This window comes from Bombus affinis, chromosome 3, assembly GCF_024516045.1.
Source record: "Bombus affinis isolate iyBomAffi1 chromosome 3, iyBomAffi1.2, whole genome shotgun sequence".
In the NCBI taxonomy this organism is placed as follows: Eukaryota; Metazoa; Arthropoda; class Insecta; order Hymenoptera; family Apidae; genus Bombus; species Bombus affinis.
The window spans coordinates 1,621,561-1,635,367 of NC_066346.1; the positions used below are offsets into that span (position 1 = coordinate 1,621,561).

At 39.4% G+C, this 13,807-nt stretch overlaps 1 long non-coding RNA gene across 1 annotated transcript in view; it reads left to right on the forward strand.

The window, feature by feature from the left end:
- Window positions 1–13,807, forward strand: part of LOC126914235 (uncharacterized) — a 137,693-nt gene that overhangs the window by 35,208 nt on the left and 88,678 nt on the right. The window contains exon 2 of the long non-coding RNA XR_007709617.1: window positions 9,361–9,482. This is a non-coding gene — a long non-coding RNA (uncharacterized LOC126914235). The remainder of the gene's footprint in view (window positions 1–9,360; window positions 9,483–13,807) is intronic.

Genomic DNA, 13,807 nt, shown 5'->3' on the forward strand with positions numbered 1-13,807 from the left:
ATACTGAGAATGTTTATGCATTTACATGAAATTTAAATGTATGAAAACGTAGAAAACTTATGCACTTACGTACAAAGATACATGTATAAACAAATGTCTATTTAGATTCTATATCTCGAGCCATATTTATAAGAATGTAAATGCAGTCTAATTACTTTATATACAGTTACTTGCTAAACAATTAAAATAATTCTATATAGAAGATTCGATATCCTTATGAAGCTCGATTGAATTTATCAATCTGGATTTATGCACGTAGGTGGTACCGCGAAAAGATCGATAAAAAGTCGTACAAAAACACAGGAATATTCATTCTTCTCAAACAGTATATCCAAGCGATGTGTCCTATTTCCGCAAGCGTAATGACCAAACAGAAACGACAACAATTCACCTAGGATTAAATCGTTGCGCGGGTAGACGAACCCATTTTACAATGTTCCTATCGTTAATCTCGAAGAAGAGGCAGCAGTTCGCGGGGGATCGTTCGAAAAGGTTCTCCCACAAACGTTGGTCCGTTCCTTTGTTTACGCGCGTATGAATTACGATGCGGCGCATAAATCACCGAATAATACCTGACAAATCCAGCGGCGATAAATAATGGAACGGCCAGCAAGTAAGCTACCGTGGTCAACGTGAACTCTGTCAGTCCGCGACGGTTAATATCCCTGACGCGTACGTTTACGCGCCATTTGCTCGCCGATTTACAACTGGTCCCCGGTAGAAATTGGACGTCGCGTTAACAGATTCCGGTTATGCTTTCCTTTCCTTGCTCCACGGGAAAAGATTCTACGGACGACTCGGATATAGAGATCCAGACAGCAAAAGCGATCAGAGTTCAGAATGGTAGGAGCGACGAGCAGAAGAAAGAAAGTCGAGGACAAAGTTAACGCGTTGATCGTCGTGCGAATTTTGTATTTTGCATTGGGAGTCGCGACAGATTGACATACTACTACGCTATGACGTTTAATTTTTACAAAATGTTATATATCGCGTACGCGTATTTCCTTTAACAATGTTATCCAAGTTCTTCGCATTGTTAAAAATGTTCTAATCATAAGACTGATTTTATCTTAATCGTTCTGAAAGAGTTGGTTACGTGGATCACCGATGACCACCGTGGCAAGAAACATGTTGAGCGAACATGATCGACGAGGCAATGGAGAGACAGCGCAGCTGTACTGCATTGATACACCGTAGCGGAGATATAAGAAAACTGCGGACTTTTATGTATTTGTGGAAAATTTAACGACGCAAAAATGCACAGAATACGCGTAACATGCGAAAATATTGAGTTAATCGGCAAGTGTTTCGTTAATGGTATACACTTTGGTGTATTTTAAAAAAATGACGGGAAACGTTATAAAAGCACAGAATATGAAAATACATGTATTCGAGATGGCATAAATAAATTACTCTTTGGTTAAATAAATTTTTATGGGAAAATAACAACGCTAATGTGCTGTTTTAAGAAAACACGAATGTACCTACGACAGTACTCGTTATAAAATTGTGCAGGGAAATAGATCTCTATATAGATTCTGTTTATTTCGTTGTGTTCATAAAAATCTGCTGTTTATTCGTAAGTTCGTAGACATTTTCGTCAAACAGATATATCGTATATAAGTGTTCACCTACTGCGACACAGTCAGAAAGACAGAGTACACTTGGTCGGGATAAGCGATCCAAAGTAGATAAGTACTTTACTCGACAGACATATGTCGGTATTAAAATTCTAAGATCCGCTGACATTCAGACAATTGCGTCTACGATCGTTCCGTCATTGTCGCGAATAGCAAAGTTAGCGAAAGAAACGATGCATGTATTGTTCGATCGGCAAATTTAAGCAAGTGTTTATAAGTATTATAATAATATATGCTTTCAAGTTGTAGGCTACGACTCGTGTTCTCAATCGGCAGTTTACCTCCAAAGGGATCGTCAATTATTTTCTAGCGCCTCGTTGCTATTGTTTTTAGTTGAAGATTTTAAGCTCTAGTTAAATACCGTACTTGTAAATTATATATGTTCTCATCGTGTTGTCAAATATATGTTTCTATGTGGCTCGTCGATGAAAATTGTTCGATCGTTACGAAGAAGGGATGCAGTTGAAAAATGGTTGGGAAACACTGCTCCAGAAGAAGAGAAACGAGGATAAGACAAAGACGAAGAAACAGAAGAGGAGGAAGAGAAGAAAGGACGAAGAAGAGGATATCGAAGGAGACGAAGAGGGAGTGGAAGAAGCGGTAGAAGACGAGGGTATTGTTAGGAAGGCGGGCGAAGGGCGGCTGGGTTCTGTCACGTTTCGCATTGCACGCACCAGAACTTTCTGCGGAGGTTGCCGAGGATCTGCTCGTTCGACTCCCTCGCAAACTGATCACAAGCGCGATCTTGCCGTCCCTGGACGCCGCGGAAGATCACGACTTCGACGTGATCCGTCGTGACGACTATATCCCCCTCTACAACTTGCCGATATTATTATTATATCCTCCCCGAGCCACGTACAGAACGAACATTCCTGCAACGTATCTGATGCCCGTTCTTCTTTTTTTCTTCGATTTTTCTCCTCTTCCATTTTCTTTTCTTTCTTTTTTCTAGCTGTTTCGTTTTGTCTTTCTCTTTGTTCGTTTTTTCTTCCTCCCTTTCATCATTTCACCCGAGCGTTCGTGTCTGTACTGCGGTGAACCGAGAAAAGCGGTCCCTTGGCTTCGAACGAGATCCGATTGCGGATGATTTACGCGCCACGGGAACTGGACGTGGTCGCGTCAACGTCCGTTCGATTCTTCGCTCGACGACTGCTGAAACCTGCGCACCAGTAAATTCGGTCTATGTAGAACTTGCGGCAGAAAAAGATCTCTCTGCCTCTCGTGGTTCTGAAGGGATTTTGGCGAATGGAAAATGTAAATGGTCGTGAAAGATTAACGTTAGATTTCCCCAAAAGTTTCTTTCGTCTTATGAAGAAATAATAGACGCGCGACATTTTCTGTTTTATATTATTTTATTGAATCACGTACGATCCTTTTTGTTCCAACAGAACAGAATAGTTTCTTGGTTCAGTATGAGAAGTTGTCTCTTTTAAGCAAAGTATATGAATTTTCTATAAGGTTTCTATCGAATTGGATTTCTTATTGCACTTTGTTTACTGCGATTGCGTTTACCGAATTGGAATACGAAGATTACAATAGTTACGAAGCGATGACATTATATTTTGGAATTGTTTTTCTACGATTGTACATTGATTTACGAACGATGTTTTAAATACAATTCGATTACATTCGTTGTAAAAACGAAAGTATAAGAAAAGTTACGAACATTCTTTCAAGAAACTTCAGAAATATCACGATCTTGTTAATTCTGTTATTTTTATGTCGTTCGGCGAACACTTGTCCGTAATTTCTCTACGTTTGCTTTACGTGACAAATTACGTGACAAATGCAATCGATGAAAGAAACTCGGCTTGTTCGATTAATTAATTCGACTCAGTTGTCTAATCGAGTTACTTCTCTGCTTCTAAAAAACAGCAGTAGTTAATATTCTGCATCTGAAAACCCACAGTGTCGTCGTTTGTTTGTTTTCGAAAAATTATTTAAGAACAAATGCTCAGTCTTGCAAGAAAAACTGCAAAATCATCGCTTCGTAGAATTTTTAATTGTCTCGATACGAAGAAGAACACGTCATATTCGTAAAAAAATCTACAGAAACTAGGATACCAATTTCCGAATGAAACAATCGCTTCTACGTTACACCACGAAGATATTCCGCGCTATTCTTCCCTTCGTAATTCCGTACCAGCGCAAAACTCATAAAACACAGTGATCGTTTTCGCATAACCATAGCGCGGAGTCGCGAAAGGTCAAGTTACTCGACTGTGACGAGGAAGAGGAATGGTTTCGAAGCGAAAGACAGTTTGTCCACCGTGGAACGAAGAGTCGTATCCTGGGCACGCGTGAGGAGCTGGGGCGAGAAAGGGGTGGAGCCCGGTTTACACCCATAATTCAACCTCCTCTCTGTTATTCAGCCTCGATCGGGTTGTTATTAAGAGGACACCAATAACGTTACCGATACAGCTTTATTACTACACTCGCTTAATGGGCCCCCGTAAGTCGAACTATCGATTTATACCGCTGATTTATGGGGATTCAGTCATTTGCAAGCGGTCCCCGGCACCATCTTACGTGCGTTGTCTGTGTGCGTGGAACGAGCGAGCCAACTTCACCAAGAGGAATCGTTCCCCGTTCTCTGGGCCTGGTAAAGGGTTAATCAAGGTCAGCCGTTGCGCGCGTTTAAGGTCGACCGTGGCGGATGAAGACGTGACGCGAAACGATCATTTCGATCCACGCTGATAATGCACGCGTATTTGCCTGTGTTCCGCCATTATGCAGGCATAGATCAACGAGCTGACCCGTTCAGGGTTGCGTACATCCTCCGTTCTAGACGTTTCGTCCAGATTCGAATCGCTAAGGAGCTGCCAAGTCATCGATAGAAGGTGTTTCTTCTTCTTCTTTAAAAAAACGTAATGCTTGTTATTCATAGGGATACGTTGTTCGATGTTATACGAAAGCTGGGCTTTCTAGAAGTTACGAAGAAGAAAAGAAACAACGATCTTGTTAAGTTTACTACGATGTAATTTCATTGTGTTCTGTTAGGATTCGAACAGTCGACCTTTCTCTTCGATACGATATGGCGGTTGTTATTTCGAGATATATGGATATACGAAATATCTATAATCTGTATGAAAGATGGGAATCCTAGAAATTGTACCGTAGGAAAGAAGAAGCAATGATTTGACTAAGTTTCTTGTGATTTTAATCCTTCGTTAAGACTCTAATCGCTGTGGGCAGTTATCAGACGATGGATATGATTTCCATATTCTTTGGAAGACAGTGACATTTGTATTGGTAGATGACGACTGAAGTTTGTAGGAATTGCAATATGTAGGCGCAAGAAGTCGCGATCCTGCTAATGCTACTATAGTTTCAGCTTTCTTTGCTTTTAATTTAATTAAATATCCGAATGAAATACATATTGTTCTGTGATACTGTCGTGGGACGTCGGTGACTCAAGAGTAATAAATGTCACATCCCATTTTTCCTCAAATTGTGTATTGTAGGTATTGGCTGATGAAATGGTTGTTAAGTAACAGCCATCGACATTTCTGGGCAGATTTGTGAGAACAGACGCAATTACGCGAATTTAAATGCGAATTCTTCGGTGAAACGATTACATTGTTAACCTCTTGTCGTAGTGTTGTACAATACCATTCAAAGTTATCTGCGGCACCTATTTTTGACAAGATATGTTTCGACTATGAAATTCTGGGCAAATCAAACGGCAATTATTTTATTCTTCCTAATCATCGTACAGTATCGTTTACCAGATAATTTCAATTTATAATCGATCGATTCCATAGAACCATAGAAAATACCGTTTCTCGTTGATTATCGATTTATTATTCATTGGTACAGTTTGCCTGAACGGAAATATCGTTGCTAGAAATACCGTGCAAATATTAATAAATCCTGTTATACGTTATTAGAAATAAAAATTATGTCGCACCATTTCTTCCTCAACGATCTCCCAGAACTGATTGACCATCCGTGTGATTCGGCCGCCTATAATTTTCTCGAGACTCGAACCCGCAACCAATGTGGTCCCGCGACTGTTTCACCGTCCTGGGGTATCGATCGCGGAGAATTTACGTATATCGCGTGGATCGACCCGTGTTTCACACGGCGGCGTACACGTTTTCTTCGAACGGCCGGGCACGGAATCGATCCGCGGCCAGAAACTTCGGATTCGTCGAATTCCAGCTCGCGATCGCGTCGCGAAGATAATTCTCCGCTACGGCTACCCACGCCAATGGATACACCGAGATCGTGAGTCAGCCGCGCGGCTAGAGGCGAGTATATACTTATGTACGCGCGGAGCCAGCCCCGCGATCGCGCACACGAGCGCGGATCTTCGCTCGATTTTAAATTAGCCGACATTTTAATACTCGCGCTATTGCACGCGCGGATAAGCTTCGTGCTCTGCCTTCTCTTCTCTTGCTCCGGCCTCTCCACGGCAATTCATTTAACCCTCCTCCCCCTTTACGCTTGTGCACGCTCTCACACTCGCCCCGTGCTCGTCTTTACACGACGATATTTAAGCGGCTATTTACCGATCGGCAACAAGCGAGCCGATAATATCGATGGCACGATATTATAAATTCCTTATCGGGCCGACTGCGCTCCACCACGATCTACGATATCTAATGGCGCTTTTTCCCTAGCTGCAAATTAAATTTCGAATCGATCGCGCCAGCGTCCTGCTTCCAACGAACGTCCCGAATCTCGTCTCTCTTTCTCTCTGTGTATACTACGGCACTTCGTTTCTTGCACCGTTATAGGTAGATACCCTTGCTCTCTGGGGTTTCTATATTTATGGGATGTTCCACTGTCGCTGGGAAAGTCCCCTTCCAGTTCCCGTATCACCGGGTTAATCGTTTCACCGCCCTTCTTTCCGCGACTTTGATCGAGCAGCCGTTCGTTTTCGGATGATCCAGTGAATTAATCTGGGTTTGAAATAGTCGAGTATGTTTCTCGCTGTCTTTAGCCTATCAACTTTTCATTTCGGAGTAAAAGTTTATAACGAAAGCTCTGTACCGCGACGAAGGTAAATTTTGAATGGTTTAAAATGGACGAGGACGAGAAAAGAGTTTACTTAATTCGTTCGTTTATTAAGCATTTCATTAAATTAATCTTCAGTACAGTTTTGGCGTTAAGAATTTAATACAAATTATATTAAATTCTACAGAAAGATTAATAACACATCTATGACATTTCTAACTAATTTACGAGTAACTGTGACAAAATTAAACCTCGAGCCTGGTAAATTTAATTATCCAAAGTATCTGCACGAGTTTACGGAATTATAGTATTGAACACTTTATAATATTCTATCAAACTCAATTATACAAAGTATACATTAACGTCTATTAGTGGCTGAAACTTTTTTTTACAAGGATATTTTATTCAAATGGAAACTCGCTTACAGATAAGATATTTGCAACCTTCCTCATCAATCTTGTCGCGTTTAGAACATTAACGAATGAAGTCCGTCATAAGTGGAAAATCTGTTTACTGTCATGCCTTAAGATATATGATAATTTATCGATGCAAGTTTTTGCGTTAATTTGCGAATATAATACGATTTTAATAATTTGCCGCACGTGTGTTAGAAATTAAATGCGTACGCGTTTAATGTGCTTTGATAAATTGCGTTAATATAAATGTAATGCGTATACGACCGTGAGTTGATTATTCCGTAATTAGAATTGAAGTTCTGTCGGTTTCGGTTTATTCCACAATATTATCTGTTTCGGTTACGGTACAACAGTTACCGGTTTTCGAAACGAGAAAAGTGTTTAATAGGAATGTTCATATTCCGTCAGCAATTTCATTACACACTTTAACGAGCACTGATGGTTAACATCAACAGAATATAATACAAGTAGGTAATATAGTTCAATGGTACAAATGTCGTTCAGTAAGTAGTAACTTAATGAAGTAATACTCGACAAAATTCAAGAAAGTTTCTATCAAAGCGTATATACAAAGTGTATGTTCGTATAAAGTAAATTAGACTAACGTTAATCATTTTCGATGAAGAATATTCTCAAAAAATGAAAATTTCGAAAGAGACCGCAGTTGGTTGGCTTTGATTAACATTTGTGAGTTTCAATGAACATAAATTTCTCGTATATCCATAAAGAGCGACTTGCAAATATCGATACTAATATAAGAGATTTCTTGTTCGTTCAATACTTCACTATAACTATTATCAAATACTTTGCCACGTAATTAAACTAAATCGAAAAAAATACAATATTTGGCAATGACGTTAGCTCTCGAATACAACGTTGGCGGAATTAGTCGCCTACCTATTAATATTCTCTTATCGGAACCAAAATTACAAGTCTTAAAAGAACGTTCGAAATTCTTATGTACTAATTACCTTATCGCGAAATTATACTTTTTCTTTTAAAGCGAGATGTAGTTTCATGCACTAACAATCTTTTATTTAAATAAGTTTTATCAACCCTCGACTCGACGTTGTGGTTCGCCTTATTCCCTTTACATTTGGCACAGAATAAATATAAATATATAGATAAATAGTTATTAATATTAATCAGAATATTAATTACGAACATTTATAACTATAACCAATTGAATTTAATTTGTAAAGTATAAATTCGTACGATACGAACCGGGTATCGCAGATCGTTTAACGTAATCTATTCGAGTAAAAAATCGTTAGTATGCGAAACTTTACCATATTTGAAAAAAAATGCATTATCATAATGGAAAGTATCGTTTCATTGATGAAAATCGGTATTAAAGAAAGCAGCTACATTTCATGCACCTTCCGTTCCGTGTACATGTACCTTAAGTAAATGCGAAATTTTTATCTGAATAGCCTGTTGTAAAAAAGTTGCCGGAGAAAATTTGGCCAATTTAGTATGCGTGCTATCCCCGTTGCAGTTCTGCTTGTAGTTCGAGGCTGATAGAACGATCAATCCGCTACCGGCAAGTGGTGCTTGCTAACGATGACCACGAGGTAACAATTTCTTCGCGAATGTAGCAAAATTGCACGTTGCCCGGCTCGTATGTTAGGAACATGCACGCACACAACCGTGCGCTATCACGTGTTCGGTACTGCAAGGTTCCCTCACACGAGTTTTGATTCTTTTTATTATCCTTTTTTTAGCTGCGCCTTTACACTGTGTTTACCGTACAGTTTTCAATGAGAGATTTTTCTCGTTCCAGGCTCTTCGCGTTATATCGCACGCTTAAACACCTCATAGCGTTTAGCGTTTTATCTTTCTTTCCGGACCTTTGATATTTAACGATTATCCTTTCGAAAATTGTTTAATGTGTATCAACATCGTATTTTATAAATATTAAGGGCTATCTCTTGCCTCTTATCATTTTATATTCGTACCGACCGTTTAACTCTGAATGCATTTAAAAATTGCTGTTTGTAAAAGTTAATAACGAACGCGTAATGATAGATCACATGTGGTAGGACCACGTAGAAAGTTATAAATTATGACGATTAATTAATCGCATTAGCATCGATCTTTTCTTCTCTATCGTAACGCGACGTATCAAACGAATTTTCGTTTCTTGTTTCATAGAAATTGCGTGTAACAAAAGTTAGAAAATTGATGTTAGGAAAGTTGAGGTAACATTTTCTAAATTATTGCGATTTAATCTATTTCACGATATTTGATAGTATACCTTAATAATAATACGAATGAGAAGATCTTTATGCGTGTAAAGAAGTTGTTCGTAAGAAATGTCGGTAACTCTCATCGTGTTTCAGAAGTTCCATGATGCAACGTTCATAGAATCGGCTAGAAAGTCCGGTAGCTGCGACGGTCTGAAGACGTCGATGAGAAATTAACATTGCTGCAACGTGACGCATCGTGCATACCTAATAAACAGGTTCGTGTAATGAAAATCTTTATGAGAGTTGTGAAGTAATCAGTCAACCGTGCAATCTCTTCTGTATCTTTTTTACTCTCTGCTTCCACGTCTTTGCACCTTTCGTTTTCTCTATTTTCATTCTCATCTTTCGCTTCATGTTCTACTTCATACTATTTTTCCTGTTTTACGACGAGTGAAAATTCCATTTTGGATGAGTCATACTAACTTAATTATTCTTCGAAGTTTAATAAATCGATAACTGCTTGATCTTATATCTCTAACTCGAGCTTGAATAATCGTCGTTGTCAAGTATTATGTTAATTAGCAGCATCTGTATCGTGTTATACGTCATATATGACGATAAGTATAAGAAAATCGTGACAAGTCGTCTTTTCCATTTCGTATAGAAGAGTAATTTTGTGATCTCATACGCATCAGCCAATCTTATGTTATCTTTTGTTAAATTATCTTTTAATTATTTTATTTATTTTATTGGGATAAGTGTTTATTTGTTTTTACGCTTGGTAGTATCAACATTTAAAGAATATCAATTACATTAATAATGAAAAAATGTTTTTGAGATTAACAACATATGTCTTATGTGCAGTATTATAAACATTATGATTTTCATAAAAGATTTTGCATGTGTCTGTCAGATCAACGGCTATCTCTACAGTGTTAATGCGATCCGAAACATTTTCCATCGTAGAAAACGTTTGTATGACATTTCTCTATCACTTTTAATTTTCGTTCACATAAAAATTTCGCAAAAAATGGGCGCTCATTATTTAAAACTGTAAAAAGATACGGAGCTACGCTAAAGTCTGACGTATCGTTCCAACGCAATGTCATCGTACATCTCGATACTAAAATATTCGTGACGTCGCTCCAAGCGGCTAGAAACGTTCACGTTTAGAAACATTCGTTTGAACAACGAGAATATTGAACAATCTATCGCGCGATATACGATCGAATTTCAGCATTCGATAATAAGCATTATCGCTGTTAATTATCACGCTGGTGTACGCTCGTTCAGCGTATTCCTTTCGATTTATATTCGCACCATAGGTTCTCCATCCTCTTCGTGATTCGCGATTCAAAGCGAAATTCTGCAAATAGAAAATCCCTTGTCTTTTTTCCCCCCCATCAATTATCGCGGACCAACATCTTTTCACTTGATCGATCAAACAGTTCGAGCAAGCACCGATTATTTCTTTTATTTTCTGCACAATAAAACAGCTGGATGTATCCTGTACATACACGAATCGTTTCTATAATTTAATAGGCGACAAGCGATGTTTTATTGCTCCGTTTATCCGGCCTGTACGAACTTCTGTTCAATTATTTCCAGCGGGTGATTGAACGTAATCAAAGTTGAAACGTATTAACGCGTTCGACGTTGCAATTATGTAGTACTTTCAGATCGTAATGTCTTGCCACGTCTGACTCGTACTACTTACGTATACATATGTCTAGGAATGAGAAATCCGTATGGCAGTGTCGTGTTTGCCGAGTATTAGTAGTTAATTTTAACGCTCTATCAAGACAGTTACCAGATAATAAGGATAGTTGGTACATTGGTCTCGTCTATTCCCTATTTTCCCTCTTCACGCGATCACAAAATCAGTAAGAGACCTCGTGCAAACGCAAATGCAAGCCATCCGCCGTTCCATTTGCCAGAAAAGTGAGCTTAAACTTGCGTTTCTTAAGCTCCTACCGCTACCAGTCGATCGCTCAACGATATTCTACCGCGTTTCGATTACCAATCTTACCAACCACCGTTCACCACGAGCGAACAAAACTATCAGCCCGGAGAAATCAACCGCGTGTACCTGCTAAAAGACGCGCTTGGTAAACTGGCGTCCAAACACCACTGGTAATATCAGCGGATAGAGGAAGTGCACAACTATAAGAAGAAAAGCATCGTTTCTGTCGGAACGAACCAAGCCGTAAATAAACTAGCGCCGGTTAATTCAGGTGTGATAGGTCCGCCGGTAGATATAGATACGGCGACAATTTACGGTTTTGAATTACGCGTTGGCCTTACGTTAGGCCATATCGGAAGGTACGCGAAGCTAAGAGGACGACACCCACGTATATAAATAGTGGACGGGAGCGTGTGGTCCTTTCGAGCGAGCAGAAACCGTTGACCTATGACACGCACGCTATAAACAATCCTCTGAAGCAGTAAATGGATATGTGCTGTTATACGGCGTCGAGTTGAAAACTGAGCCCTCGCTCTCTGCAACTCTCTTCTCTCTCTGTCTCTCTGTCTCTCTGTCTCTCCCTCTTGCTTCGGCCTCTCTGCGACCGGCTGGCCAGGGTCCCTTGCGAAACGGTTATTGGATGCACGCCATGCTCCCGTGCCAACCCCGGGGCTGTTGGTAAATATTTTTTGTCCTGACGAATAGATTTTCTGCGACAGCACGCGGTAGACGCGACCGACCGCGAGCCTATACGGAAATTCATTCGACCCCGCCAGTCATCGACGCTGCTGCGGGACCTCTGATAAATCTTTCCGCGCCAATCGCCTACCCGCGACGCTTAATTAACTCTGATCGGCGCTCGTTTCGCCCCCTTCTTGTTTTTCCTTCGATATTTCGCTGGAACGGATGGATAGCCGATCGGATGATCGTCGGATCAGTTCTCGCCAAGAGGGTTTAAACTATGTGTTCGTAGGGTAGAATTGGTCGTAGATTTCTCTTGTCGTTTCATTTCCACGTTTGTTTCGGTAATTAATACACTTGGAATATTCAGGAAAATTCATATCTTTGCGAATACGATTAAAGGGATGAAATGTATATGTTGGAAGAATTCGAACACCTGCTGTAAAAAAGTTTTACGGCTATATCAAGCGTGCTATATGAAACAATTTGAAATCTCACTGGCATATGGTTAGCGAGACACGACTGCCATGATCATATTGTTGCGAGGTATCTATCGTTTTAGTAAACAATCAGGTTTCAGGATGCTCCGAGAATGTTTTTATTGTAAAATTCGTGAAGCTGGATTCTCCGTTGGATCGTCTCTTCCGAGGATATTTAAAAGGAATTGAAAGATGAAAACAGAGAGTAAAATGAAAAGTATCTTAATAATAGTCGTAAGTGTTAAAGTGTAAAACGCAAGGGGGTTAGGAAGTTAAATCGACTCGATAACTTCGTAATGCGATTTAAATGTTAATCGAGCAAAACTTAGTCGAAATCATGCGCTTTTTGAAAGCCCAAGTGAATCAGCGTTTATGTAGTGGAACGAAGTTTAAAATGGAAAGTGAATACATCGAACAAATGGCAGAGAAATTATCAGTTAAACGTTTCGTAATATAAAACTCCTTTCTAATAAGTTTCTTTATTTCATTTTCACTGAGCTCTGTCGAATATTAGATTTCTTGAAATATTTCATTTAATAGGTATCGTACGATTTCGATCAAAGTATCGTTCATTAACTTTACCGATGAAAAGAGAAAACTCTAAAACGACCACAGGTTTTTGATTTAATTACTAAAAGTATGGCTTTTAATCTCACCCTCGTCCGAGCCTCTCTGTAATGCACCAGACACTAGATTCTATTCAATGCATTAAGTGTACAATAAAATTAAAAGTGATTTTAACGGGAAATTATTTAAGTATCGTTTCCTGTAATATTATTATATCGAAAATCGTGTTCTTCTCAATCAGTCAGCTTCAAAGAACAGCCTACTTTGAACGGGTTTCCTTCAATCTCGTTTCTATCCGTCGTGGTCTCTTTATGCACGCGTATCCTTTATGTAACGAATTTAAAGAGCCGCTCGATTTTTACGTATCGTTAAAGATTGGAAATTATTATGTTTCGCATAGCTGTCTCAAGCAAATGTTGCTAATATCGCTATCAAAATTCAAATCGTTTGTAATTAAAGGATAATTGATATTTTCGTATGAAATTAGTCTTGAACGATACAGACTTTCTCTGCCTTTTGCATATATCCGGGCTGTCAAGATGTACGGATTTTCCGTCAGGACTGGAAGAATGAAAGACACGCAAAAATCGGTCTGTCTTCTTCCTCCTTCCTCATCTTTCTTTTTGTTCTTCGTTTATTACCGAATACAGCGGTTGGACGTTGTTAAGTGCGTTTACTCTACACACGAGTTAATCACCAAACGTCATTGTAGACCCATCCAGCTCCACCAACGTTTACCATCTGTCTGAAACCTCAGCCATAAATAAATCAATCGGAACTTCGGAGATTCTCTTCGTATTTCTCCAAATACGTCAACCGCTATCGAGATCTACATTCTGCGATTACTGTACGTGTACATTAATTACCTACAATCAGAGTTCTAAAACACCATTCGCCAAACCCACTCCAC